This window comes from Galendromus occidentalis, unplaced genomic scaffold (assembly GCF_000255335.2).
Source record: "Galendromus occidentalis unplaced genomic scaffold, Mocc_1.1 scf7180000077529, whole genome shotgun sequence".
NCBI lineage: Eukaryota > Metazoa > Arthropoda > Arachnida > Mesostigmata > Phytoseiidae > Galendromus > Galendromus occidentalis.
In genome coordinates this window covers 623,554-633,672 of record NW_003805517.1, presented here as the reverse complement: position 1 = coordinate 633,672, position 10,119 = coordinate 623,554, and the positions used below count along the sequence as shown (strand labels likewise).

The following is a 10,119-nucleotide window of genomic DNA, read 5'->3' as shown; positions in this document are numbered from 1 at the left end:
AAAAGATCTTCGCTGAGCAAAGCCGAGACTTCCTCCTCAGGAGACAGCAAGTAAGGCAGATCAAGGAGATTGTCAGCGTCCTGGGACCGGTCAAGGGAGCCACGTTAGAGCTGTCGAAGGATACAGCGACTCTCGTCGACGCTGATGTGATCCTCGAGGTATCTGGAGAGCTCCGCTTTCTCTTCAAATTTTTTTGAAGATGATATCATATCATCATTATTATATTATGGCAAAGATTTCGGGGAGTATATCCGTACCTCCCCAGAAAACGCCATGAGTGTAGATAGCTCGCGGTGACGACAGCGCAATGTATTGATATGCGGAATCCCGGTTCTCGAGTTTCTTCCTCCCGGTTCCCGGTGAGTCGGTGAGCTTCTGGATTTCACCAATCGAGCGAGTTGCAAGGCTCCGATGAGATGGGGTTCCGTCATCGAGGAAGTATCCAAATAGGATGTCCTCATAGGATAGGTTGACTTCAGGAAACTGCAGATGAATAGTGCTCGGAGGTCAGAGGAGCCCTGTCGGAGCTTCCGGGCGATTAGAGCGTACGCTGAGCTTGCATTTTGCATCCTTGAGCTCTACGCCCGGGATTTCGACGATGTCCTCGGTCTTCACTCTCTGAATGTCAGCAGAGATCATATCAACGTTGCCACCAAGTATTCGGACTAGGCTGGGCCTGAAACCTGAGAAGAGATGGGGGGTTCGTCGGGAGTCTGGAGTGGCTGGAGAGCGAAGCAGATGATAATGAGTGAGCCACATCGATCACCCTGCTGAAGTCGATTCCGCGAGATAAAGACAACACTCTCTCGGAAGACAAGCATGCGTATTCGAACGTGCCTGGCGCACTCACCGGTAGAGGTCCCACGTGATATGAACGGGCGATGAAGAAGGCCATCACCTTCTCCCTTGAAGACTAGGAGCGATGACTCGATACTAGCGAAACTCTGGGGGATCTCATGGATGCGTGGGCTCGCCCTATCGGACACCAATCGCATAAGATTCCCGAGAGCTCTTCTTCTTTAGCTCAGTTTCTTGGATTCTTCTTGTTCCAGGGTCTTCTCAACTACATCGATGGCCTCCAGTGCCATCTAGCACGAGAAATGAAACACAATCTGATTCACCGAATCAGCCAGAGACGCGGTGTGGCCTCTAAGTTCATCCGATTCATTCATCCCAATTTGGGCGCGACGGACGAGGAGCAGCGGATTGATAGAATTCTGGACGATTTTCGAAGAGAAAACGGAACCCCGGCGGGAACGACGGTAGAGGAAGAACTCAGGACGCAATGCGTGCTCTGGCTCGGCGAGAAGAATGGCAGCACTCCTCAAGAAGTGGATAACTTATGCGCGTCTCTCATAGCGTCCAGAGAGTCTCTTATGAAGCTCCGCCAGCATGAACACGTGTCGGCTATTTTCCCGGAGGAATTCGACCGCAACGTAAGGATGGTTCTGCCGACCAGTGTGGCGTCCGAAAGATTGTTCAGTCGGGCGAGACATTTTCGACATTACTCTAGGGGCCGATTAAGCGAGGGCACATTCACAAGCCTCGTGCTTCTCAGAAACTTTTACTCAAAGTGCCCTCCGGAGTCGGAGGATATCTGATCTATAATAAATATATTTCTTGCATCATTATCATGTTTGATGACTGATGATTAGAGTAAGGGCCAAATGGTCGGGTCATTTTGGACTGTTGTATAGTAAAAAACAACGATTTTCCGGACCCGTTCAGAAACGGGTGGATATAAACGGCCCCTTCAGGCGGCCCGTTGAGACGCCCAGTCTTTGCCGTTTAAAACTTACGATTAGTTGCTCAGAATATGCTCTACTCACGGGCTTCTCTAAGCTACACCATTCGTGGCTCTGCGAGCTGGCGTCTCGTGGGAAAACAGCCCTCCGGAGTTGGCATTCAGGGTGGTTCCCGAGGAGTGGTGCGAATTCGATCAGACATCACCAAATGTTTGTCTGACGTGAGTGTGCTAGCTCTGAAAAGTCCTTCAGTCGGGAGGACCTCTGAATCTGGAACGAAGGAGGACTTTTGCGCAAGTGTCCATCGAACTCCAATTGCGGTGGAAAGTCCTAAATAATAACAATGAGAATTTTCTTGACTGCAGGTGTATGAGTCATATCTGATCGGAATTTTGGATTTTAGAGCCATTTCTCCGAACTTCGCTCTCAGTCTTTTTTCCCCAATGCAATTGTTCTCTACCGTTGTTGTACTTGCATTGGCCGAGATCAAAACTCCGGGAAATGTTCCCTGGATGGTCCTGTCGGCAATCCTGACGGAAATCTCAACAAATGTTCACGGGAAACATGGCGGCAGTCAGCACGGGAAGAGCTTGATAAGTCTCGCAGAATATTGAGATTCACATCGATAGCTCTGAGCGTTGAAGATACACCGAAGTAGGCGTGCTCAATGAGCTGAGCTGCGGTGCTCTGCAGGAGCATGAGTGCGTACCTCGAGGAGGCGTACCTCCTCTTGCGGAAGTTCCACCGAGTGGATGGTGGAACTTCGGTTCAAATGCACAAGCAATTATTCATACTTCCCATTGTCGTAATCTTCTACCTTGTGCGCAGCTAAAGATAGGTGATGATTTGATGATCCCAAGTCGGATTCAGGGAGGCCTACGCCTCAGCATCGCGAGCGAGAAGCTCCGAGGAATAGCACCCTGGGAACCACGAGCGAACGTCTTCCTCCCGAGGGGTACCTCTAATGAGTCCATATCAGCGCAGCGGATGGCGAGCGATAGATGGAGCTCTCAATCTCCCCGTTTGTTTTGTTTTATCCCGCTAATTGTACCGGCTTTCTCGGATCCTTCATTTAATTAGAGGAAAATTACCTGTCCCGGAGTTATCCGATCGAGCAGAGTCCACGGTAGAGGCCAGTCGATCCGCTGTGACTTGGCGTTTCAGCCGTCGGATCTGTTCACTCAGGCGTCCGGCCAGACGCTTGGTGTACGCAACTTGCGCCTGTCATCGTTCCATCATCCGAGGGTTATGGGAGCACCTGTTCTAGATTGGATTCCGCTCAATCCACCACGAGCGAAGTTCCACGCATATAATCCCAAAACGTCAGCCTCGAACTCTCGTCGTCGCTCTCGCTTCCGTGGATCATCTTGACAGCTGGAAGATATCGCAACCCTTCACCAATCAAACTCCGATCGAGTCAAAGACTTCCAAGGATAATCGATCCGCGGACGAATCCAATCACAGATCTTTAGATAAATATATTCCTTCGTGCTAGGGAGCTCGGCCCCTCACAACCTAGAATTCCGAGGACACATTTGCAGTGAATCCTCCACCGAGAACACAATGTTCGTCATCATCATACTACTCGAGCTCGGACCACTCGTGATGGCGGAGGACGCAGGAGCGATCGCTTCGCAGAAGTTCGATCCCTGCGCAATGAACTTGAACATCGTCACCAAGCACCGGAAATTGAATATGATACGCTTGGCGAAGATCTTCATTGAGAAATGCATGTTCAGCCTCATATCTAAAGCCACAGCTTTCGGGAAGAATGCCTCGAGTGTCTTAGACCTTTGGTGGCCGATATGCTGTAAGTGGACCTTAGTAACTTTCAACTTCGACGCCATCAGGCCCAATTGTCCACCCAAGAATGTCTCACACTGGAGGAAGCTGTACGCAGTCACGAGAAACTTACTGGACATCCACCTACGGGACACTTCTGTCAGGCAGCAGTACTGTCGGAAGGGTGTTTGCTTAACGAAACGGGCTGGGATACCCCTCGTTCGGGAAGGAATCGACTGCGGGGAGACCGTCGTTCGTGATCTCATGTTCGACTGTGCCGAAGATGTTATACTTTTGCTCAATTCCGTGGTGCGCATAGTTTTGAAGGCGAAATTGCATCTCTATCTCGAAGGCTGAAGATCTGTCTGGGAATTTGCGCTCACAACTGTTCCGAAGAAGCGCTCCGAGGTCTCGTGGAGTGCTGAAGTGCTAATCCATTGCCGGCACCGTCTCATTTGATCGAGGATTTTGGAATGAAAGCTTATTATCCCCGCCTCATTCATTCACCGACATCCGGGAATTATTAGAGCTTGGGGTACGAAACGCTATGAAATGCCCTGCCGGCGCCGCGCTGGCTCATCGAAGCGCCGGTCGACAGATCAATTGCATGTAAGCTTCGCAGCACCTAGACGCGTCTGGTTGCGACACAGATTTCCGGAAATTAATCCGGGACCATGGTTCCGACGTGCGATGGGACGTCAACGCGACGCTCCGAATTCCGGTCCGCGCGTCAGCCGAATGTAATCCCTTCTCCATATGGAATGTTTGAGGGAGAGCCTCCATCTCAAATAAGCTCGTGTGCTGAATCTATTGGGCACCGATTCTTGAATGAATCCTCCTCGAGGGGAGAGCGAAGCGCTGAACAAGGTTGAAGCTCTAAGCAATAATAGGATATTCCGTTCCAGGATGTGTCATCCGAGAAGAAGTGTCCCCGCATGAATTTTCAGCGACGTTCAGGATCTCATTGAAAAGCAATTCAAACTTCAAGATCTCCCAGGAGTCCCCGCTCGCAGGAATCCGTTTCGAAAAGTTATCATTATGATCTTGATTCCTCAGACAGGCTTACTAGACACTAGACGAAGTGGTGCGGAGGGCGGAATGATGAAGGTTCATCGAGAAACCTCCCGTTTCCGTCATTCCGCGCCGTGCTTTCATACTCTGGAAGTCTACGAGCTCAGGAAATAAGCCTGAGACGTGACGACAGCGGCGCCGGGAACGTGAAGATGCGAGTGCGAAGGGCTCCACCGTTGAAGTGCTCGAATAAGCCAGGTACTAATTCGAGCTCCGGGAAAGGAGCTCCAGCTGAGGAACTGGGAAGAGAAGAGCGGAGAGCTCAGGAGACGGAGCCCAAAACGGGAGGCAATCCCATTCCCTGATTGGGTGTGTCAGGGAGCTCCGGTCTGGAGGAACCTGGTTGCCGCTCTCAGTTCCCCCGCTCTCCCGTTCCCCGGCTTTCCCGTCTCCTCGCTTGTTCATGTAAAATGCCTGAGAGTTCATGTTTAATTTTGTCTAAATCGAACATGAATAGACATTCCACGCGGAAAGAAGCGGAAAGAACAGGTCTGACAAAAAGGCGTATAGACTAGACCCTTCCTACATTCCGATACGGTGGGCGGCGGTTCCCATAGACTCGGCAGCGCTATAGTTGACTGAAATGCTAGCCACGCGCATGTTCCCCTAGCCACGCGCTCTTCTCAGTAGCGCGGCGAACTGGACATGTCTACTTGTAGCTTTGCTGGAGCCATGCGAATCCGACCGGATCGACGAACAACCGCGTTCACTGGAGTCGACTCCGCTACGGGCGAAGCGGCTCGTTCCGGAGAAGGACTCTCCGTGGAACTCGGCGTTCCCGGCATTTCACGGAACGACATCAACGACCAATCCTCAGAAATCGTCTCTTCGTTCGCATCGGTTGACACTGGGTTTTCGATGACCTCGGGCAGTTCTCGCGCGAGTTCCAGGCCGAATTCGTCCCATGTGGGAGGAGCCTTCGCTTGTGCGGCAGTCGCGTACCGGCGTTTCATTTGGTTTGCGTGTCGTACGTGCGCCTGACCACCCATCTCCACCTGGTACATCGTTGAACCCAACTTTTTCTTGATGATCGCGGCCTTCCACTTCGTGCGATTCCCTTCGTGAAACGTCGTGAAGACAGAAGTCTCTGGAGAGTATGATCGAGAATGCGCGCCGTGGTGATCATCGAAGTTGCGCTTCATCTCGAGTTGGTAACCAGTTCTGTCATGCCGCTCGGTACTTTCCGACGGAATCAGCATCTGAAGAACGGTTCGCGGTTTGTGTCCCAGGAGAACTTCTGCTGGAGCTTTTCCTCCTGGACAAGCGACGGATGGCGTATTACGATAGGTCGAAAGGAACTTTTGCAGGTTTTGCGTCACCGATTCTTCCCCTCCAAGTTTCTTGAGCGTCCGCTTGAGAGTATCGACGAAACGTTCCGCCTGTCCGTTAGATTGAGGGTGACCCGGCGAAGAAAACATCCGTTTCATGCCTCTCGCTTCGCAAAATTTTTGGAACTCGGAAGACCGAAACTGGGGCCCGTTATCCGTCACCAGTGTTGAAGGGTTTCCGAATCTTGCAAAAATTTCCTCGAAAATCCTTATGAGAGCGGCTGAAGTCGTCCGCTTCATTTCGAAGACCTCGGGCCATTCGGAAAACGAATCCACGACCACGAGAAAATATCTTCCATAGGACGGTCCGGCTGTATCCGCATGTACCCTTGACCACGGTATGCCGGTGTCTCTCCACGGTCCCAGCGGAATCTTTGTTGGAAGCTTCCCGGCCAGCTGGCAGGGTTCGCACTTCCTTACCAGGAGCTCGACATCCTTGTCAATACCCGGCCAATAAACATAGCTTCTAGCCAAAGCTTTCATTCGGTTGATTCCCGGGTGTCCATCGTGGAGTAGTCCCAGTACTTTTGAACGCAGAGACGACGGAATAACCACCCGATTTGACATCATCAGTCAGTCGTTAACCGTTGCCAAGGTTTCTCGTCTGGAGTACAGTGGAAACAAAGGACTGTCGCGCTTGATGATCGACCATTTTCCCTGGTTGACGTAAGAAACCGCCTCAGTCAGTACTGCGTCTGCCGCGGTCTCCTGTTGTATCTTTTCCACTGTCGTCGGAAGCTGCGAAACGCTGTGGCTGAAATCACTCCGAACATCCGCTTCGACAGCCGCGATAACAGAATCCACCAATGGCTCTTCCGCGCTTCGCTCCTCAATCAGACGAGATAAAGCATCGGCTTCACCAAAATCTTTCGTATTCTTGTACTTCAGCTCGAAATCGTAGCCGAGGAGTATAACCGCCCAACGCTGTAACCTGTTAGCTGAGTGAGCTGGTACTCCCTTGTGTGAGCCGAATATCGATAGGAGCGGTTTATGGTCCGTATTCAAGATGAATCTCCGTCCGAACAGGAACTTGTGGAATTTCCTGACAGCATGAACCAGAGCTAGCGCCTCTTTCTCTATTTGACCGCAACGCTGCTCCGTCTGCGTCAACGTTCTCGCGATGTGAGAGACAGCCTTTCGCGATCCGTCGGGAAATTCGTGCATCAGAACACCTCCGATCGCTTTCTGGGAAGCATCTGCTGAGACTATGATCGGTAGAGTCGGATTGTAGTGCATCAACAACAAATCGGACTGAAGAATTTCCTTGGCTCTGACGAAAACTTCCTGACACTCAGTCGACCAGGTGAACTTAGCGTCTTTCTTCAGAAGCTCGACCAAAGGCGCCTTCAGGCTCTTCATCTCAGGAATGAACGCGGCATAGAAAGTTAACATTCCCAGAAACGCTCGTAGCTCGTAGTGGTGGCATATCGATAATGGGCAGAACCTTCTTCGGATCAGGACGCCTGCCCTCCGCGTTAATGATGAATCCGAGGTACTTGATCTCCTCTCGCAAGAAACTGCACTTTTCCAGCTTCACGCGTAGCCCGAATTCGCGAAGACGCTTCATCACCGCCACCAATCTAGTTCGATGTTCCTCTCTGGTCGATCCCGTCACGACGATATCGTCAAGATATGCCATCGTGCCTTCTAGACCCGCGGTGAGCTCGTCCATGACTCTCTGGAAAATATCGGCGCCGTCTTGATTCCAAATGGAAGGCGCTTCACTTTGTATAGACCTTTGGGTATGTTGATCGTGAGCATCAGCTGCGAACTCTCCTCATCTGGAACCTGTAGATAGGCCTCTGTGAGATCTATTTGGGAGAACCACTTCCCGCCGTTGAGCGTACTGAAGATGTCTTCAGCAGTCGGAAGCGGATAATGTTCGATAGCACCCTTCAGCGCGGGTGCTATCGGCTACCCCTCCGAACTCCAATTGCGGGGAAAGTCCTAAATAATAACAATGAGAATTTTGTTGACTGCAGGTGTTTGAGTCGTATCTGATCGGACTTTTGGATTAAATTAGAGCCATTTCTCCGAACTTCGCTCTCAGTCTTTTTTCCCCGATGCCGTTGTTCTCTACCGTTGTTGTACTTGCATGGGCCGGGATCGAAACTCCGGGAAAGGTTTCCTGGATGGTCCTGTCGGCAATCCTGACGGAAATCTCGACGAATGTCCACGGGAAACATTGCGGCGGTCAGTACGGGAAGAGCTTGATAAGTCTCGCAGAATATCGAGATTCACATCGATAGCACTGAGCGTTGAAGATACACCGAAGTAGGCGTGCTCAATGAGCTGAGCTGCGGTTCTCTGCAGGAGCATGAGTGAATAATTTATACTTCCCATTGACGCAATCTTCTACCATGTGTGCAGCTTAAGATAGGTGATGATCCCAAGTCGGATTCAGGGGTAGAGAAAAGATCGCAAAGCATCTAGAGGCCTACGCCTCGGCATCGCGGGCGATTGTATTCCGCTCAATCTAACACGAGCGAAGTTCCACGCGAATAATCCCAAAACGTCAGCCTCGAACTCTCGTCGTCGCTCTCGCTTCCGTGGACCATCTTGACAGCTGGAAGATATCGCAACCCTTCACCAATCAAACTCCGATCGAGTCAAAGACTTCCAAGGGTAATCGATCCGCGGATGAACTCAATCCAAGATTCCCTCCCCCCATATAATGAAGTCACTGTCTCTGTCCGTCCGTCAGTTCGCGTCCGATGAAGCGATCAACTCACGGGTGCCGCGAACCTATTCAGACGCACGACTCTGAAGAATCTCTTCTCCAATACTATTTAATCCGGTTCTTGACACGCTCACAGGGTCTGAGAAATCTCCGAGAAACTTGAATATCTTTGTCGCCCGCCGCACATTTTCCATTTTGCTCGTGGTCTTCGTCACCTCGAGAGACCTCTTGCATTGCCTTCAAGCGAATCAGCAACGAAGTTAATCTCTGATTAGTGATTAGAGCTCAGTTTCATCATGCCTAAAGTGAAAGAGACTCAGCGATTATTATCAGTGTCGGCCAACGACATTTCACCACCTAGGTCCCATGGTCGAAGAATGCATCGGATGTAGCGCGCTTCATTTCGGAGCCGAAAAAACTACAGCCGGACGCTTTGCTTCTGCCATGTGTTGCGCGTCGGATAAAGTGTCGCGGTCTTTTCACCGGTCACGATGGAAAATCGAAGAACTTCGGCCTCGACATACGTAGTTACAACAACGCCCTCGCCATGGCCTCAATGGCTGCTCATGTGGATATTCCTCAAGGATTCGATCCGTATTGTTTCCGAGTGCACGGCCAAGTGTATCACACAATCGGAAGACTTCGACCGCCAACAGGCCAGCAAGCCCAATGCGCCCAAGTTCGAATCATGGACACGGGAGCCGCTGCTGAAGAACTCGCTAGACGGGCTGTGAATCAAAGCTGTCAGGAGAACATATCCGCCACCTCACACGAGATCTTAAAAGAGTCCAATCTACACGTCCTAGCTCTCCGACTTATGTCTCAGGCTGTAGAAGATGGAGCCCGCAAAGCTTGAGCTGAAGGTCGCGATTCTCGACCTGTGCGCACGGTATTCAATCAGAGCTCCACTGACGATCAACGACGATACAATGCCGCTGCTGCCAATGAAGTTGCGCTCGGATATGTGGGGGACGAAGATGTCATTCCGAGGGATCGATTCCTAATGATTCACGAGAACAGAGGGATTCACCCTCAGGAGCCCGAATTTCGGAAGCCGGATTCGCGGGAGCCGGAATTTCGGAAGCCGGATTCGCGGGAGCCGGAATTTCGAGAAGCCGGAATCCGAGGAGCCCCAATCCTAGGAGCCAGAATTCTCAAGAGCCGGGATTCTCAGAAGCCAGGATTCTCAGATGCCAGAACTCCAAAAGCCTGCATTTTCAGAAGCCAGAATCGCGGAAGCCGGAGTTTCGGGAGCCAGGATTCCCGAGAGCCAAAAATTCCGACGCCATCGAAGTCCTACAGTGAAACCTGACTTGAGGGACCATCGCACAAAGGGACCACCTGAGGTTTCGGACCACTTTTCTTTGGGACCGATTCTCCCCCCATAGAAGTCTATACCATTCTTAACGCGCAATGGGACCACCGGAGCAACGGACCAAGGACCACCTCCCCCGGAACCGAGGGTTCCCATTACCTGCACAATCAGACCGCAATTTTTCGAACGTCTCGAGTT

At 51.3% G+C, this 10,119-nt stretch overlaps 1 pseudogene; it reads right to left on the bottom strand.

Moving 5' to 3' along the window:
• Window positions 1-5,221: 5,221 nt before the first annotated feature.
• LOC100906284 (uncharacterized protein K02A2.6-like) lies at window positions 5,222-7,798 on the bottom strand (annotated as a pseudogene).
• Window positions 7,799-10,119: the final 2,321 nt, after the last annotated feature.